The 18,917-nt window shown below is 38.5% G+C and overlaps 1 protein-coding gene and 1 pseudogene across 1 annotated transcript in view; both read right to left on the reverse strand.

The window, feature by feature from the left end:
- The window catches only part of ATP8A2 (ATPase phospholipid transporting 8A2), a 505,799-nt gene that overhangs the window by 365,489 nt on the left and 121,393 nt on the right, over nt 1-18,917 (reverse strand). The window lies entirely within an intron of this gene.
- On the reverse strand, nt 7,543-8,932 carry LOC119507413 (annotated as a pseudogene).

Below are 18,917 nucleotides of genomic sequence, written 5' to 3' on the forward strand. Positions count from 1 at the left end.
CAGGAGTTTATCCAGCCCTCCCGGGAGCAAGCTGCTAGCCGCGGGGATTCTTTTGGCTTCTGGCTCTCCACTCCGTTCCCCTGGCCCCAGGGATATCTGCAGCGGGCTATCTTCCAGGCCAGACACCGAGAGGCCAGCCCAGCCCCCTCCTGCTGTGTTTTACTGCGTGTTTCCCACGATCGCACCTGCAGTCGATCGCACCTGCAGCTGCTTCTGGGTTGTCCCCTTTTTCCTTTTTTTTTTTTTTTTTTTTTTAATTAAAAGAGCCCATTGGTCTCCAGACGCCAAACCCTGGCTTCCCTGGATCACCACGTGGCTGCGGGACTTCCAGCCAGCTTACTCACTCGTTTCAGAATGCAGACTCTCGGTTTCACCAAGTATACAGCCCCTGGGAACTAGCAGATCTCATCCAGCTGGCACATTGCTGTAACTGGTATTCTGGGTCACTCTCTGGTCCTTATCTAGTGGTTTCCACGGAGGTGTTCCTTAGCCTTGTCTCACCTAGCTGCCATCTTGGTTTTTCCCTCTGGTTGATTCTTTGGTTTCATTTGTCTACCTCTTCCCAACTAAAATCTGAGCTTCATTTAAGGGACCATCTATGTACTTTCTAACCACTCAGTTGCCTAAAATGGTGCTTAGCACCCTATAGTTATTTAATAAACTCAGTGAGTCAAAGAATAAATCTCTTGTTTAATGAGCATCCAGGCTCCATTCTCTCAGCCCAGAATGGTAGATCAAAACAACTCTAGAATCAATTCTGACAATGAAACACTTGAACAGCCAAGACACAGGGTAAAAATCCACTCTGGAGCCAGAAAAGTCAGTCTCAGAAAGTCTATATAGTTGTGTGACTTTTGACAAGTTGCCTTTCTGAGCCTCAATATGCCTGTCTGTAATATGACACAGAGCCAATCATGCCATAGGCTGATGTGAGGGTAAAATAAAAATAATTGTTATGTACCAAAGCATGCCTTTTCATTCACAATGAACTTCAAATAGTGTCTACTCATTCAGAGACCAACACAAAACTTGAAGTAACAGTCAACTGACACAAGAGACCTCTGCCTTTCTTAAACTCCATATGATATGAAGGGTTAGTAAAATCCACACTCTTGGGAAGGAGCAAAACCCATAAGAGATCCTCAGTAGCAAAAGCTGTAACGAAATACCCAGCATCCCTATTTCCACAAAGACCTTCATTACTCACTGCTCAAATGAACTAATGTTGGTTCCCACAAGAAGGTGTAATTTAATAATCTTTGAGTTGCCGAGGCCTGTGTATTTTTAAACCTGAAGGCTCAATTAGCAGCTGGAGTTCAATCACTAGAGCAGCACTTGTAATCTTAGACAATGTCTTCACACTGTGTAGAAACTCTGGATGTAAAGGGCTGTGTATTTTAAGGCACATTTATACTACTACATTTCTACACCCTTTTCTAAACACTTAACGTTTTCAAAGACTGCATTTGTTCTTCCTCAAAAAAAGGAACTGACATGTAACAAAGGTAGCACACTAATGCAAGGAGTTAATCATAGGGGTTTATATGGGAACTCTGTACTTCCTGCATGATTTTTCTGTAAATCTACAACTTCTCTAAAGAAAAAGAGAGAAATAAAGGAAACTGACAATGTAAAAGGTTACCTCTTAGGAAATAACGTGTCTCGTATCTCCTGACGACTGCACTCAAACTTTAGTGTCGCCCCTAATGAATAGCGCCTCAGTTCTCTACTTGCTCAGGTAAACACAATCCTTGGATGTGAAACCGAGTTTTTCTTTCTTCCACTGCTAAATGTACATTTTCCCTTTGCCTACTCTTGCCAACTTAAAGTTCTTTCCCCCAAAATGTGACTACATATAATTTCATCCTGTGCAACCCATTGTTCCTATGAAATTTTCCTTACACTATGAAAGAAAAAGATAGACTTTCATTGTATTTATGGGCAATTCATATGCAGAACCTTACAGATTCCATCTGATTCAAGTAGGTCAGAAGCAACACAGTACTGCAGATAGAAGGACTTTCTCTTTTTAATGACACACTTCTAAAACCTACAGGAGCTGAAACAGAAATGAAAAACTTAGAGGAGTGTGTTCCGGTTTGCTAATGCTGCTGTTATGCAAAAACACCAGAAATGGATTGGCTTTTATAAAGGGGGTTTATTTGGTTACAAAGTTACAGTCTTAAGGCCATAAAAGCATCCAAACTAGGATGTCAACAATAGGGTACCTTCACAGAAGAACGGCCAATGGCGTCCGGGACGCCTCTGTTGTCTGGGAAGGCACATGGCTGGCATCTTCTTCCTTTGCTCCCAGGTGTCTTTCAAAATGGCTTTCTCCCAGGATGTTTCTCTCTAGGCATCTGGGGGTATTCTCTTAGTTTCTCCCAGGTAAACTCTGGAGTAGCAAAAGTCTACCTTCAATGGCCATCTTCAAAATGTCTCTCTTGGCTGCAGCAGCTCTGAGCTCCCTCTGTCTGAGGTCTTTTATAGGACTCTAGTGAACCAATCAAGACCCACGCAGAATAGGCAGGGCCACACCTCCATGGAAACAATCCAGTCAAAGGTATTACCCATAGCTGGGTGGGTCACATCTCCATGGAAACAACTCAATCCAAAGATTCCAACCTAATCAACACTAACACATCTGTCCCCACAAGATTACATCAAAGAACATGGCGTTTTGGGAGACACAAAACATCCAAACGGGCACAGGATGGTCATCAGGAAAGTTGTACCGCTCACTTTATTTGGGTAAATTGGCTTTTTCTGAAAACATCTTATGCAGACAAGATCACCTCTGGGTAAGTATAACTTACACAACTTGTCCTTACCTACTAATTGCTAATCACTTGATAAACTGGATAAACACATAATTGCATACATACCTCAAATGCCTTTAGAACATATAATTTTGGGAAAAAGTATAACTCGTGCTTTGGAAGTGCACTGTTCAACCTTCATGCAGTATTGTACAATACAGGTGCCACTGAAAATATACAAAAAGACTAGTGGACATAGAAATAAGTATCCTGCTAAAGCTAACTGGGTTTCACCAAACACTTAGCAAAACATAAATTGAGGTGAAATGAAAAGGTAAAGCACTTGACCACAATTATATAAGAGAGCTGAGATTATAACTCAAATCATCTTGAGGTAGTTTCTATAATAATTGTCCTACTTTTCCTCTTCTATGTTCATAAACCACAAGCTATAGGTAGGTGATGGAGAAAGCCTTAACTAAACGTACGGCTCTTCCAAAGCCATAAACACCACATACCAGAAGCCTGTATAGATCAGCAAAAGCAAGAAGAAACCACAGCCCTTGTTTTAGGGATTATGTAAACTAGAAAAGAAATATACAGACGAAAAAGCAAGGCAGTTTGCTCATAGGCAACATGCTTCTTGGGGATTTCATTGCAGTAAAAAGTCTTAAGCAACATCTGTGTGCAAAATATTTTAAAGATCAGTACAACAGTTTACCTTCAAGAAATCATGTATTAAAACAAAGTTTACGGTCCTAAGGGAAATATTCAAGCACTGCACTATATAATCAATACAGGACAGGATACACTCCCCAAAATAAGCACATGGAGAGCTAAATCTAGTTTGAGAGACGGGGGGAAAAAAAAGTCAGGAAAGGCTTTATGGAAGAAACGCTATTTTTACATGAGCAGGATTATGGCTTGGGTTGAGGAGCAGGGCTCAGGGACTAGAATTTACAAAGCAAGCGATTCATTCTTTCAACATATTGAGCACCTCGCACAAAGCCAGCCAGTGTGCCAGATGCTAAGGATATAATGCTGAGGAGCTTGTCCAATAAAGCAGTTAAACAGAATTGTAGGGAAAGAGTGATTTAGATAATCTTTCGGGAGGCTTTCTAACAACACTTGAAAGGTTAGTGCAGTTTTATTTCTATCAAGGTAAAAACCTTTGATGTCCAAAAGTCCGTGAAGGTGGTAAGTGCAAAGAAAGAGAAACCCGCCATATGATAGAATCAGGAAATGAGACTAATTAATTAGAAAAACTATGTAGCAAAACACATATTTAGCGATTAGAAAGGATTTTTCTATTTATCTCTTCAAATCCTGCCTTGGGGGGAAAAAAAAACAAATTAAGAGAAAAGAAAAAACTTTCATCACTTCTGAGTTGACACAAAGAACTTAAAAAAAGTTAATAATACTGGCTTTTTAGTTCAAGTTTGACATTTTTTGGAGAGGAATCATCTAAAAGAACATGTTCTTTAACATTCAGTTGCTCATAACTTCATTATAACAAAATATAAAAAATATTTAACTAGTACATTTCTAAGGGACTTACACATTGCCTTTAAAATCACAAAATCTTTGCAAACCAATTTTTCACATTGAGATGATGGCTTAGATCTGTAATACTATAAGCCTTTCTGTTTCAGACTATTAACTCTCTTCCAAAGCATGCGCTGGAGTATGACAAAGGGCTGGGCAAGAATCATTCCTTTTCTAGGTTGCCAAATATGATAGTTTTATATCTCAACATTGCACTATCCTGTGATATTTTTTCTCCTTGCTTCTTCTTGTCTTCACTCCTCTCAGTGTTACTTATCTCATTCTGATCAATCCCATTTCTTTTTTCTCTCCAGAAGAAAAGTAACTTGGAAGCTGCCAAAAATTTCTTTAGTTTTATTTCAACATCTCCCTCTTGGCACATAAATTCCCTGAAAGTCTTAATTGATAAAAATAATACATGGTCAGAGTTGCGATCACGTCACATTCACAGGACAAAACTCTGGGCTCACTGGATTGTAAAAGCAAAAACTATGGGGCAAATTTGCTCTAGGTTCAGTGCATATTTGTTTTTTACAAATTTGCTCTGGGTTAGGGCAGTTTTATTTCTATTGAGGTAAAAACCTTTGATGCCCAAAAGTCCATGAAGGTGATAAGTGCAAAGAAAGAGAAACCCACCATATGACAGAATCAGGAAATGAGACTAATTAATTAGAAAAACTATGTAGCAAAACACATAATTTTAACAACTAACTTTCAGTGCATCACAGGGAACAGATCTCCAGGTCCCTAGAGGGTAATCCACTCTCCCATAAGCAGCCCTTTTTTTTTTGCAGTTTCCATGGGGATGGACCCTCAGATATGTATCAGGACTGAACAGGACTGAATCTGGTAAATATCAACATTAGCTAGTGAAGAATAATGAGCTTTCTCTAAAATGGTAGGATGGCTTTCTGTCTAACAAAAACCAAACCTATGAAGATCGCCGTGGGTAACACCTCTAGTTGGGAAGAACACAGATTATAGAATAAATATTTTTTAATTCTTAAAAACCCCAAGACACTAAATAGCAGAAAAGGCTAAGGGAAATACAAACGAAAGAGTAAATATACTCAATCAAAAATAGCCTAAATACTATCCTTGATTAAATTTTCCTCCAACCTAGGAATGCTACCCACACTGAGCCCTGGGAACGAGGAACCTGGCCTCTGATGCACTTAGGTGGATTTAATACTTCTTAATTCACAAAAGAAGTTATATTAAGAATAACTCCCCTATTTATTAAGTAAACATTTCTTGATGCATTTTAAGGCACTTTCTTGTGCACTAGTGAAGAGGACAGAGCACAAAAGAACAAATGAGATTACTTCCCTGGGACTGCTTGGTCCAGTAGAGAAGACACTTAGCACCATAATTCTAACCCAGTACGGGAAGTGACACAATAGAGGCCAAACTGGAACATTCAAAATCCCATTACTCACCCCAGGGACACTGGCCAATCCCAACCTCCCTCAAAATAACTTCCCATCATAATTATGGATTTATTGTGGCTTTTATATTACTTTAGTTCTTTCTTTTCCTCTCTCTATGATTTCACAAAATTTTACTGGAAAATAAGTACAATTTCATCATTGGATCACTGATTTCCGTATTTCCCTCCTTGCTCATACAAGCACCAAGTAATATATTTGATAGTGCCTCTTTCTAACATTTTGTTCTATGATTCCACTGAAAATAGAGTATATTGGTTTTTTGTCTTAAATTAAGATTTCTATCAATTGTAAAATTGTTTGTGTTAGAGAATTATTTTTCCAGATACTGTGAGGACTTTAACACTTTAAATTTATTGCCCTCTCTTCTCAACTTGTAGGCTACTGTTGTCTGATATTTAAAATCAATATTTTTAAACCCACAGTCATCATTATATACATTCAATATTAATCTAGGCTTAATCATATACTATATTCTTTGCTTTTTATTCTTTCCACCCAAGATCATTTACTTTCTGTACAAAGTACAGTCTTTAAAATTTCCTTTAGTAAGGATCTGGTGGTGGCAAACTCTCAGCTTTTGACTCTATAACCTCATTCTTGAAAAATTTTCTGTCTATAAAATTCTAGGTTGCGGGCATTTTCATTTAACATTGAAGACGTCATTCCACTGTGTTCTGGCTTCCATTATTGTGAGTGAGAAGTCACATGCTTCTCCTAAGGAAGTAACCTAGCACATTCCCCTGCTCCCCCATCTGCTTTTTTATTTTTCCTTTTCAGTAGCACATGTTTTTGGTTTAACAGCAGTTTAAAAATGAACAAAAAAAGGAAACATCTCATGCAGACACATCAGGTGGCATAAAACAATGGGCAATTTAATTTGGAGCATCATTAGCCATTCTTCTGCTTTCCACACACAGGACTGACTGCACTTCAAGGGCAGCAGCAGTTTTAGGGTCAAATCTCCAACCCTCTCTCCTCTCCAGGCAAAAAAATCCCTCTATCACGGGCCTCAAGCTAACCCCCCCTCACCTGAGCTCTCAAGAGAATGAGCAGATGCAAGTGCCTTTAGCACAGCACTTACTATCATTGTTTTCAGTCCCTTCCCAACCAGACAGGATGTAAGATGCCACTTGAGTGGAATACGAAAATTAAAACATTTATCTAATAACATAGTACCATTGATAAAGTCTCCATAGATTTTCTAGCCCAAATGTGTGTATGAATATATATATTATACAAAAGTATATAATACATATAATAATTTCTATATATTTTATATAAATTACATATAAATATAAATAAGTACTTTCTGTTGCCATTATGATGCACTGTTCAGAGGCACAAAACAACAATGCAGATATGTAGAAATGTCCCAGGAGCATCTCATTGTGTTGTGCACACAGCTCATTTCACACTGCTGTGTAGCTGTTCAGAGTCTGTCTTTCCATCAGTCCTCCTCACTTCTCTTCGCTTCTGCTTGATTTTCAAGAAAACAATGACTTAGATGCACTTGCATCCGTACGAGCACTTGGGAAAGCTCCGTGCAGGAATGGGCACAGTGACACGATGAGTGAGATGGCATCATCCCCCAAAATAAACTAAAATGAAACAAAAAATTAACAAAAAACAGAACAGGACTAGAAAACATTTTTTTTTTTTTGAAATATCGAAGAAAGGGGACAAGAACAGTAGTCATTTGCTCTCCTCGTGGGGACAGGAATAAAGAGGGAGAAAGAAAGGGAGACTTGATTTCTTCTGTTCACAAGAGAACGGTTGGAAGGGATTCTTCAGAGTTTTTCAGGGGATGGGATCCAATGTAGTGCCCAGACTGGTCCCCAATGATTTGTTTGATTTTGTTACAAATCTCTTCCAGTGAGTCACCCTGTGCAATGGCTGTAAGGTATTCTCCAAACTCCTGCTCCAATTTCATGACTTTGCCATAGATCTTATTTGCTTGTTCATATGTCTGCCACCGGTTCATTTCCACAAGCACCTCAATGGACATGGGCTTGAAGAAAATGGCAATGGGGTGAAGTGCTTGCAGCAGCCTCTTCTCAGCATTGTCAGAAACATCTAAGATACAGTGCTTGCCCCTCTTAGTGCCTGCCGGACTGACCGATGTTGGTCCCATAGAGATTATCATCGAACTGGCCTGCCTCGATGAACTTGTCTGAATATCCTTCTCCACTTATTCTTGGGATACCACATCTACCTCATTATCACACTGAGGCCGGATAGCATGTGGCACAGGGATCCAAATGTATGTGGGCACTCAGAGATCAGGTCATCCTTGACTAGGTCCTTCATTGGGCGCAGATGATCACAGGCCTTGCATGGCGAATTTCTTGCTGAGTCACGGGCTCATATGACAAAACAGCATCCTGTTGTCCTTTGCAACTGCTTTCGCTGTCACTGGTGTTGGATGACACTCCTGTTCCTGTATGTTGCTTTCCTGGGCCATGTTTTCTTTGCTCTTATAAAATAGAAACTTTCGAGAGAGGCAGAAGCTCTTTTTATGTTTCGTTCTGATCAACCTGTTAGACTCAGTCATCCCCATCCTGGCATGAAACTTGATGGTTTTCTATCAAGCCCTTTCTTTCTTTCCCACCCTCTTCTTACTGGGGAACACACCAGTTTGCTCCCTTTCTCTGTGACGGGTCACCAGTCTTGCTGCCACCACGTGTCATCGGATGCATTAACAACATGCAGGATGTCACCATAAGACAAGCTGAGCCCCTGGCTCAACAGGACGCTGTCCCAAGTCCCATCATAATCAAACAGAGCTCTGACATACAAAGACCTCTTCCCGCTTGTTGGGAGGGACCTGAACCCAGAGCTCATACTGCTCATCACTGGTTCTCGCAAGTCATGTATCTTCAATTCAAAGCAACTGTACTCTGGCGCTGGATCAGGGTCCAGGTCTAGTCCTGAGGAAGCACAAGCTCCAGACGGCCCCCCGTCCTGTGCAGGAAACCACAGACACAAAGGACACAAAGCGGGGTGCAGGAGAGGAAGGAGGGAAGGGGAGGGAGGAGAAGGGGTGCCTGAGGCACATGAGGGGTAAAGCGGGGAAAGGAGGGGCACCCAGCATCCCCGGCCCGGGTCAGGGGCCCGGCGTGCGGCTGGAAGCCAGGCCCTCCCGCCAATCGCCACCCCCCGGCCCGCTGGCCAGGGCATGCCTTCCCCACCTGCTTTTAAAATCTTCTCCTTGTATCTGGTGCTCTGAAGTTTCACTGAGATATGTTTTGGTAAGGATGTTTTACTGATCCTGTTTAGGATTTACTGGGTTTTTTGAGTTTGTCCATTGGTATCTTTCATCATTTCCGGAAAATTCCTAGCCATTATTTCCTCAAATGTTTCCTCGGCCTTCTTCTCGCTCTTCTCTCATTCTGGTGCTCCTTCTGGGGCTCTGAATAAGTATGTGGTAAACCCTCTCGTTCTACCCTGCAGGCCTCACCTCTCCCCTGCTTTTTCTGTTGTTTCTGCTCTCCACACTGTATTCTAGATCACTGGCAGTAAACGATGGCCTGGGGACCAAATCTTGCCCACGGCCTGTAATCTAAAGATGTTTTTTTTACTGTTTAAAGAGTGGCCCTCCATGACCTTCACAGAAAAATGTCAAGAACACATCTGTGTTCTAGATAATTTACTATTACTATTCTTTGATTCACTTACTCTTTCTAGAGTGTTATCTAATACATTGTTCAACCCCTTCTTTGAGTTTTTAATTTGTTATTGTATTTTTCATTTCCAGAAATTCTATTTAGTCATTTCTCACATCTGCTGTGCTACTTTGCAGAGTTTACAGTTCTCTACACATATCCTTAAGCATTTTTCAGATGTCTGCATTTAACCTGATTCTAGAGCAGGTTATTCTAGTATCGCCAATCTTTGTAGTTTGTTCCTAGTATCTTTTTTGTACTGCTCCTTGTTCATGGTGTTTTCCCCCCTGTGCTTTATTATTTTTGATGGTGAACACATTATTTTCATTTAGAATAAGACTGCCCTCCAACTAAGAGGATCTGCATTTGCTTTTGACAGGTGCATGGTTTGAGGGTCCCTAGGCCATTTAGGTGAGGAGAACCCAGGCTTGAACTCAAGAAGAAGCCAGTTTCACTAGTAATTCACTCATCCTGAGGGTGTAGCCCTTTGAGTTCCCCAGCTTTTGGGGAAGAAATTCCCTGGACGGGAGTTTCTGTCATTCTCCCCCTGCAGAGACGTCAAAATAAAGGCTCAAATTCACTGGAGTCAGCAAATGTGGCATCAGTGTTCCACTATTCCTCTGTTTACCTAAGACTCCCTTACTATCTTATCCTCTCTACAATGTTTTTAAAAATATACTTTAAATATTTTATTCAACAGTTTTATTTATTTTCAAAAGGGTTGGTTAGAGTAATGTGGTCTACCATCACTGGCAAACAGAAACCAAAGTTCAATTTTATATTTTGTCATTTAGAGAAGTGAGTTTTTCCATTTCAGTGTTAAGAAGGTAATTAAGCAAGCTCATCCCCATCATCCAAGGAACCTAATAAAAGTGCATGTTGGCTGCAGTCCAGGAGTGCGCTATTCCACGTGTCCCCAAAACGTCTTAAGGTAACTACTAACTGCTACTAGGCATTATATTTCTACCAGTGATATGAAATGTTTCTATCCCACATAAAGATCCTGCTGAAAAAGGAAACTCTATAAATCCTACAGTTTCTAAAGAAGGACAGGTATTCCACTTTGCTAATAGTGCCGTTATGCAAAATAGCAGACATGTATTGGCTTTTATAAAGGGTTTATCTGGTTACAAATTTATAGTCCTGAGGCCATAAAAGTGTCCAAATTAAGGCATCAACAAGAGGCTACCTTCACTGCAGAATGGCTGATGGTGTCTGGAACACCTTTGTCAGATGGGGAGGCACGTGGCTGGCGTCTGCTGGTCCTTTGGTTCTGGGATGCGTTTCAAAATGGCTTTCTCCACAATGTCCCTGGGTTTGTCTCTCTTAGCTCCTCCAGAGCAAACTCTGGGCTAGCATCTCAAAGCGTCAGCAAGCATCTGAGTCTCCTGGCTTAGCATTTCCTGGGGCATTTTTGTCTCTCTGCTCTCCATGTGAGATCCCTTTAAAGGACTCCAGTAACCTAATCAAGACCCACCCTGAATGCGGAGGGTCAAATCTCCAAGGAAACATTCAATCAAGAGGTCACACTCTAATCAAAAAGATTAATCAATGTGCCCTCACAAGATTGCATTAAAGAATATGGCTTTTTTGGGGGGACATAATATATGCAAACAGGCACAACAGGGTTCACTTTTTAATCAATTTTTACTTCAATTAACAGAGTTCTTTGCTGCTCAAGAGCTCAAAAGAAACTAACTCCCTAAGGAATTACTCTAAACATGGCTATCCAGCAAATACAACATTCTAGTCATACGACGGCTTAACGCAGGCCATGTCCCATCCCAGTGCCCATTCCAACACAGCATGTTATTTCCCCCAAGCCTAGAAATCCTTCCAGACAGAAACAAGGCAGCCTGGGGGCAATAACAAAACCCTACATGGAGAACCACCTAAGCATTATCCTTTCCACTTCTTCCCATCACTTCCTCAGCTCTCAGCTCAGAAAATCATGTCTCGCATACACAAACATATGCTCCTAACTAATCCGAGCCAATCACTCTCAACCTCCCCATTGTATTCAACATTTAAAAATTTCTGAAGGCTCAAAAGCAGTAGAATAGTGGCAGTTATACCCATGTATTGAGAGAAAGCAAAATCAGAAATCTACATGAAATTAACTATAAGACTAAGCCATCAACATCTTTAGTACTTGGGTATATAAGAGATATCCTTTCACAGTACCACCTAAATAGCCACCATGCTCATATTATTATAATGTCTGCTTTTCCTTAGCTACAAGACTTCATTTTAATTCTATTTTTATTTTGGCCAATTATCAATATTGCATCCATCTGCCATCTACTCCTCAAAACATTGTGTGGTCTTTCAGCTGCTAAATGTCTCTTATAGGGTATGCACCTTGTCACAAATTTTAACACTGCTTTCATGAATATAGCATGCTTATATGCTGGGAACTTGCAAATAATTTACATATCAATTTCTGGATTGTGTAAATCTATAATACAAAACATGGGAACCCAGACATTAACTCACATAAACAATGTATCGTTGGGCAGCAGGGGATTAAATGGATAGAAAAGATTTAGAATATTTTAAAACTAATATAAAACACTTGTATACATCACATCACCAATTTCTGTATTTTAAAACAGCAAGAAACTTCCTTTCTCTCCCTTTATTAGTTCTTAGCAAGTGTGCCTATTTTAAATGTAGACATTATGATTGGTAAGGGGAAGATTCAAGGAGAGAATGAAGGAAGAGGGTGTTTCTTAAAATATTCACCCCAGACCACCCTAATTTTTCTAATTCTGTTAAAGAAGAAAAACCATGGGAATTTTTTTTTTTAATTCTAAGTTATTCAGTAAATTTTGGGACAGAATTCTAATAAAATTAATAAGTCTAATAAATTCATAAATATAATCATAACAAATAGCAAAGCAGGGGTAATGCCAAGTAAGAACCAGGTCAGCAAAGTGAATATACAGTCCTTTGCCTGGTACCTAAAAAGAGTTTTGTCAAATAAGCCAGTTCTTCATTTTCTTCTACCAAGCTCTGTAACTCATTTCATACTCATTAAATCATCCTGTGAGCTCTCAATAGAGAGAACTGAAACACTGAATACTGATGGCAACTCTTGGATTCAATAGAATATAGATCCCAAAATTTAAATAAATTTAGATATAAATGTAATCAATCCCTAAAATCAAAATCTGAGTTATAACTTCTGTAAATTCCATATGAATATCAAGGAAAAGAACTTCAGACTAATATGTTGGACAATGATAAAGAAATTGCATGTGGCCATTAAGTAATAACTATCCATATAATTATAGCAAAAAAAAATTATCTTTCAGAAAATGAAACTATTTTTACGTTCAACTTGACATGATGTCTTTGTTATTTCTATACAAAGATAGCAAGATTTTCAGTCCTACCTGAATATATCTTTATGGCAATTTATCAATTGAGTCTTTCTACTACTAAAACTATAATTAAACTGTACAATAAGCTATTTATATGTCTGCAATAATTTCCTTTTCAAGATACAATAGGCTTCAATTTTCTTCTGCAAAATCATTTTCAATACGTATTTAACCTCTATACTATTGCTTAAATTACAAATGTACCACCTTCTAGCTCAGATTCAGAGGTTATTATCATGTTCAATAGCAACCGCGTGCCAGTCTGCCTCAGTAATTTGTCCTCTATGATCTACTCTATCCCATCAGATTTTGCTAATGCTTTTCAAAGTAACAAAGGGTGATTCCTGGTAGTCATGACTCAGAGAAAATACATGTTCCAGAGGTGAAGCATCCTAGCAGTATCACCTTCTGTCTTGATACCAAAGCAGAAAACTATAATTTTTAGGGACTTGGAAAATCTTACAAGTTAAACTATCTAAAATATTGGCTCTTAAATTTCAGATTTCACTAAGTGGTCACTAACGAATGGAAACAAGAAAAGGATTCATATTCAAGTATCTGGGAAAAAAGGTTTGCTCTAGTATCCTTTTTGCTCACAATGAAAAGTAGGGACAAGCCACCTAAAAAAGATATGAAGGGTATATTCGTGTCCAAGATACCTAAAAAAGCAACAAGGTTTCAAACACTGATAAAATAATTCTTCACACAGGGCCTGGCACACTGGTGATGAATCAGATGTTATCTGCTGCAAATTTTTTTCCCGAGGAACCAGGAAGCAGGGTAATCAAGTTTCACTTCACAATGACGCCTGCATGGTTGGTAGCAGAGAACGCTGACATACAAATCTGTATGTCGAATTAAGCACTGCGCATCTGTGTATTGATGAGGATATGGAACAATGGAAACTTGTAGACACTTTCGGAGAAAGTGACACTGGCCAAACCATTCTGGAGAGAAATTAGGCAATACCCACTGAAGATGGACAAGTCGAGTCGCTCCATTTCTGTTTCCAGCACATATCCCAGAGATTCTCCTACTGGCACATAAGGGTTTTGCAGATGAAATGTTCTCGGCAGCACTTGTGATAATAGAAAAAATGGAAAACTATCCAAACTAGCTATCAACAAGTTGTAAATACTGCATGGCAATTAACTAGAGCTAGACATATCAATGTGAATAAATGTGAAACACAGAGGCAAGAGCCTGCATAAAAATACATGAAGTAGGACATCATTTACAGATAATTGAAAAGCTCAAAACGGGGTTTATATAAAGTTTATGGATACATACACATATATGCTAAAGGCATAAAACATAACCACCAAATCCAGGATAGAAGATTTCTCTCAGCTAATTGGATAAAGCAGGAGAACAAATGTGGCTTCAATTATCTGTAATGTTTCATTTCTTTCAAAAATCATCTAGCCATCTCTCTTCACTCCTGATTAAAATGATTCATCGGTCGATACTCTTGTATCTTCCATGTAGACAGTCATTATCATATTATCAATTACAGTTGTTTCTCTTCTATATTCATCTTTATAACTTTTATCTTTCCTTCTTTTGTCATACTTTGAGCTAGCATCTTCAGCATAATGTTAAAAAGGACTACTGGCAGGGAACATGCTTATCTCACTCTTACTTTCAAAGAAATGATTCTATCATTTCACCATTAATATGATATTGAACATAGGTTTCTCCAATGATGCTTGTTACTCTTCAAAAAACATTGTTTTAGAAGATGCAGCTGCAGCAGACTATGGAACTAGAACTGTGTCAGTTTCCATTTGACTGGACAGCCCAGGGGTCAACAAGCCTTATCTAAAAAGGACCGAATAATAAATACTTCAGGCTTTATGAGCCATATGGTCTCCGTGGCAACAACTCAAATCCACCATCATAGTATGAGGGCAACAACAGATAGTATGTAAATGAATGTGCATGGCTGTGTTCCAATAAATCTTTATGTACAAAACAGGTGGGTAAGCTGGATTTGGCCTGTGGGCCATAGCTGATCCCTGTCCTAAGGGACTAAAAAATATCTACACTGTGCTGTCTGGTGTAGCCACTAGCTACATGTGGCTATTTAAACTTTAATTTTCATTTATTATTTATTATTAATTTCAATTTTTAAATAATATTTATTTATTATTATTTTTATTATTTGTATTTATCAAATTTAATTTAAGTAAAATTAAGTAAAATTAAAAATTCAGTTCCTCATTCAGACTAGTTATGTTCCAAATGATTAGTAACCAGTGGCTTGCTACGATCTTAATGGATAGCACAGAAAAACATTTCCACCACCAGGGAAAGACCTACTGGTCAGTCCTGATCTAGAAAAATAGAGTACCACAATCCTCTGATCTCTACCCACAGAGTGCTAAATATTAGCAGCTAAAGAAATCAGGATTTATTGATTCAAATGTCTAGACTAACAAATTGTAGGCCTGTATTTCTAAATTTATTTTCTATCACATAACATTATAAGATTGTTCATTTCTCACTAAGTGCTATGAAAAATATGTTCTTCTGTTTTAACACAACAATCACCATTTCATTTTACATTGTTTTTAAACTGAACTTCTGGGCAAAAAAGGGAGAAAGGCCTAAAGGATCTCAATGAAATAAAATGCTAAAGGCCAAAGGAATATATTCAGCTGGACCAAAATATTTTCCAATCCAGTATAATTTAAATTTTAGCAGAAAAACTAAGCCATTAAGCTGGATGAAGGAGACTGTGCTAACCTGGTAAGTCAAGAATTTCCCAACTGAAAGTAGAGCACAGCTCATCTCTAAAGGATATTCATGTGTCTACTTACATTGTAAGCTTTGCTTTTTTCTGCCAATAAATTCTTCTTTAATACGTTCTTAAATCATATGTTTGAGATTGTTCTCATGATGAAAGATTTAAAAGAAAATCGATACATTCAAACATAAAGAGAAGCAGGGGCAGCTATTATATTTCTTGATTCACCTAGCTTGGCATGCTGAATAAGAAAAACAGAAAAGATCCACACAAATTTAAAATTCAATTTGTTTCAAGTTTTAAGATATGAGGCCAACTGAAGAATTCATTTTTTTATGTAATAGCTTCAAATTTAGAACATATTAAATACAATCTCACTTCACAGGTTTTCAACTCTACCAACAATGCTGAGAAAATACCCATGTTTCCAACATTTATTCTACCTGTACAAAACTGCAATAACCTCTCTTCATGCATTAACAAAAATATTACAGGTGAATTGCCAGAAATTATCTGTTTGGGAAAGAGGAAAATATGAGTATGTGTGTATTTGCAAGTAAACACGCGTGTGCATAATCTCCAGCCAAAAAAATAAATTTCCTGGGACTTAGGGGTCTTACTTCCGGGATTTTATTCTAATGAAAGGCAAAAAAGAAAATAAAGAATCGCCCTAAACACAAAAGGTTAGAAACTACCTAAAGGTGCAATAATAAGTGAAGAGCTCAATAAATCATGGCAATATATACAATGGAATTCTATGTAGTTCTTCAAAAGGGGGCTGGAGCTACATATTTATTGATCTAGAGAAAAGACTCCTGCTAAGAGAAAATAACAGGTTAACAAGAATACCTAATTTCTAATTTACATATGGAAGCATGAGCAATTCCCTTTTTGAAAAGCTGGCTATATATACATAGATATACATACGGTACATACGTACATGCATGCACACACACACATACATACACACACACATATATATATATATATATAATTCTTCTATTTATCCCAGAAAAAAATTTCTTAGACCATTAACCAAAATGTTATTTGGAATTCATTCTATGGGTAGTGTGATTTTGAGTTATTCCAATTCTTCTTTTTTTCTCACTTATATCTATATTTTCTACACTAAATGGAGCAGATAATTTTTTTAAAGGGGGTAAATGTAGTATAAAACTATTAAATTGACAGAAAGCCTAAATTATTCTCAGAATAAAGCCCAATGGTAATAATTCCATTTATCAAATGAACTACATCAAAGGTTCTGTCCTAGAGATATCTTAGAAGTCATTCCAATGAAACATGCCCATGTCTGCCTCAGTCACCTTCTATAGGAAAACGGTGCTTGGAAATTTGACCACAGAGTCAACTTCACCAATAAAGGAATTTGACAGACTTAAGCCTCTGATGTAATAATTTTTCTCTTACAGTACCTCAACAGCAACCCTGGCTTCACTGTCACAGCAAAGTCGGTTGTTATCTCAGCCTAAGAGCCATCCTTGTGATGTTAAACATTTGTCATGATATACTTTTACAATATACCATGTAATTACTGATTTTCTCCACTTAGGCAGCCAACAGTGGGCAGCCAAGGATCGTCGGTCCCTGACAGGTGACGTTTGCCTGTCACTCCTTGTGCTTTTGTGAATTCTGAGGACACCATTATCAATCACTATGGTTGGGCAAAGTCTTCTGAGATCAGCCCCCAAAGCTGGATTTCACAGAGATAGATTCTCTATCATAAATAAACCTACTGGTTGGGAATGATTTGTTAAGTAGATCCGGTAGAAAAAGAGGAGCGCTACCACCTCTGTTTTGTGAAAAGCACAGACAAAAGTATGTTACAAGTACTGGTTTGTATATATTTTGTCCCCCAGAAAAAGCCATGTTCTTTGATGCAACTTGTGGGAGCAGACATATTAGTGGGGATTAAGTCGGAACGTTTGGATTAGGTTGTTTCCATGGAAATGCACCCCATCCAATTGTGGGTGATAACTCTGATTGGATAATTTCCATGGAGGTGTGGCCCCACCCATTAAGCCTGGGCCTTGATTAGTTTAGTAGGGCACTATATAAGCTCAGACAGAAGGAGCAAGGTTGCTACTGCCAAGAGGGACACTTTGAAGAATGCACAGAAGCTGAGAGAGGAGCTGCAGATGAGAGACAGTTTGAAGACGGCCATTGAAAGCAGACTTTTTGCTCTGGAGAAGCTAAGAAAGAACGAACACCCCAAGAGCAACTGAGAGTGACCTTTTTGAGGAACTGCAGCCAAGAGAGGAACCTCCTGGGAGAAAGCCATTCTGAACCCAGAACTCTGGAGCAGACACCAGCCACATGCCTTCCCAGCTAACAGAGGTTTTCCGGACACCATTGGCCATCCTCCAGTGAAGGTACCCGTTTGCTGATGTGTTACCCTGGACACTTTATGGCCTTAAGACTGTAACTGTGTAACCAAATAAACCCCCTTTTATAAAAGCCAATCCATCTCTGGTGTTTTGCATTCCAGCAGCATTAGCAAACTAGAAAATTATGTTATAAAGAGTTCACTACTTTGTTTAAAGTTCTTTATTATTTCAAGGCTTTTGGTAATAAACATCCAGTATGTTCAATTAAACAGACAAAATGTTAATGAAAGAATAATCTTTTCATTGGTTGAATTTATAAAAAATATCTTGGTTTATTACACATTAAAAGAATAAGAAAGTACCCGTTAATATGTTAAAAATTTTCAGAAAAACTCACTGAAATTTTCAGTTTTTCTCCATGCAGTCACTTAAACCCACACCAGTCAGGTAATCATTTCCACAATGCCATCCAAACGGCTACTGACAAAGTCATCAATGGCCTCCTCATCACTAAATGCAATTATTAATTCTTGGACCTCATCTCACTGGATCTATCAGCATTTGGTCCAGTTGCTTCTTCCTGACTTCTTAAAAGTCTGTTCTATTTCACTGCCAAGATACAAACCTCTGTAGTTTCTCTAACTACCGTAATGGCCAAATTTTCTTGGCCACTTTTGCTGGTTCCATCTCATCTCCCAAGCTTTTAAACAATGAAGTACTCCCAGAACTTAATTCTTAATGAGATACTGTTGCAGAATTGGAAAAGCCAACCAACAAATTCATATGGAAGGGCAGGTGCTCCGAACAGCCAAAACCATCTTGAAAAAGAAGAACAAAGCTGGAGGACTCACACTTTCCAATTTCAAAACTTAACTACAAAGCTACAGTAATCAAAACAGCAAAGTACTGGCAAAAGGAAGGACAAGTAAACCAAAAGAATAGAATTGAAAGTTCAGAAATAGACCCACACATCTATGGCCAATTGATTTTCGACAAGTGTGTCAAGTATATGCAATGAGA

This window comes from Choloepus didactylus, chromosome 12, assembly GCF_015220235.1.
Source record: "Choloepus didactylus isolate mChoDid1 chromosome 12, mChoDid1.pri, whole genome shotgun sequence".
In the NCBI taxonomy this organism is placed as follows: domain Eukaryota; kingdom Metazoa; phylum Chordata; class Mammalia; order Pilosa; family Megalonychidae; genus Choloepus; species Choloepus didactylus.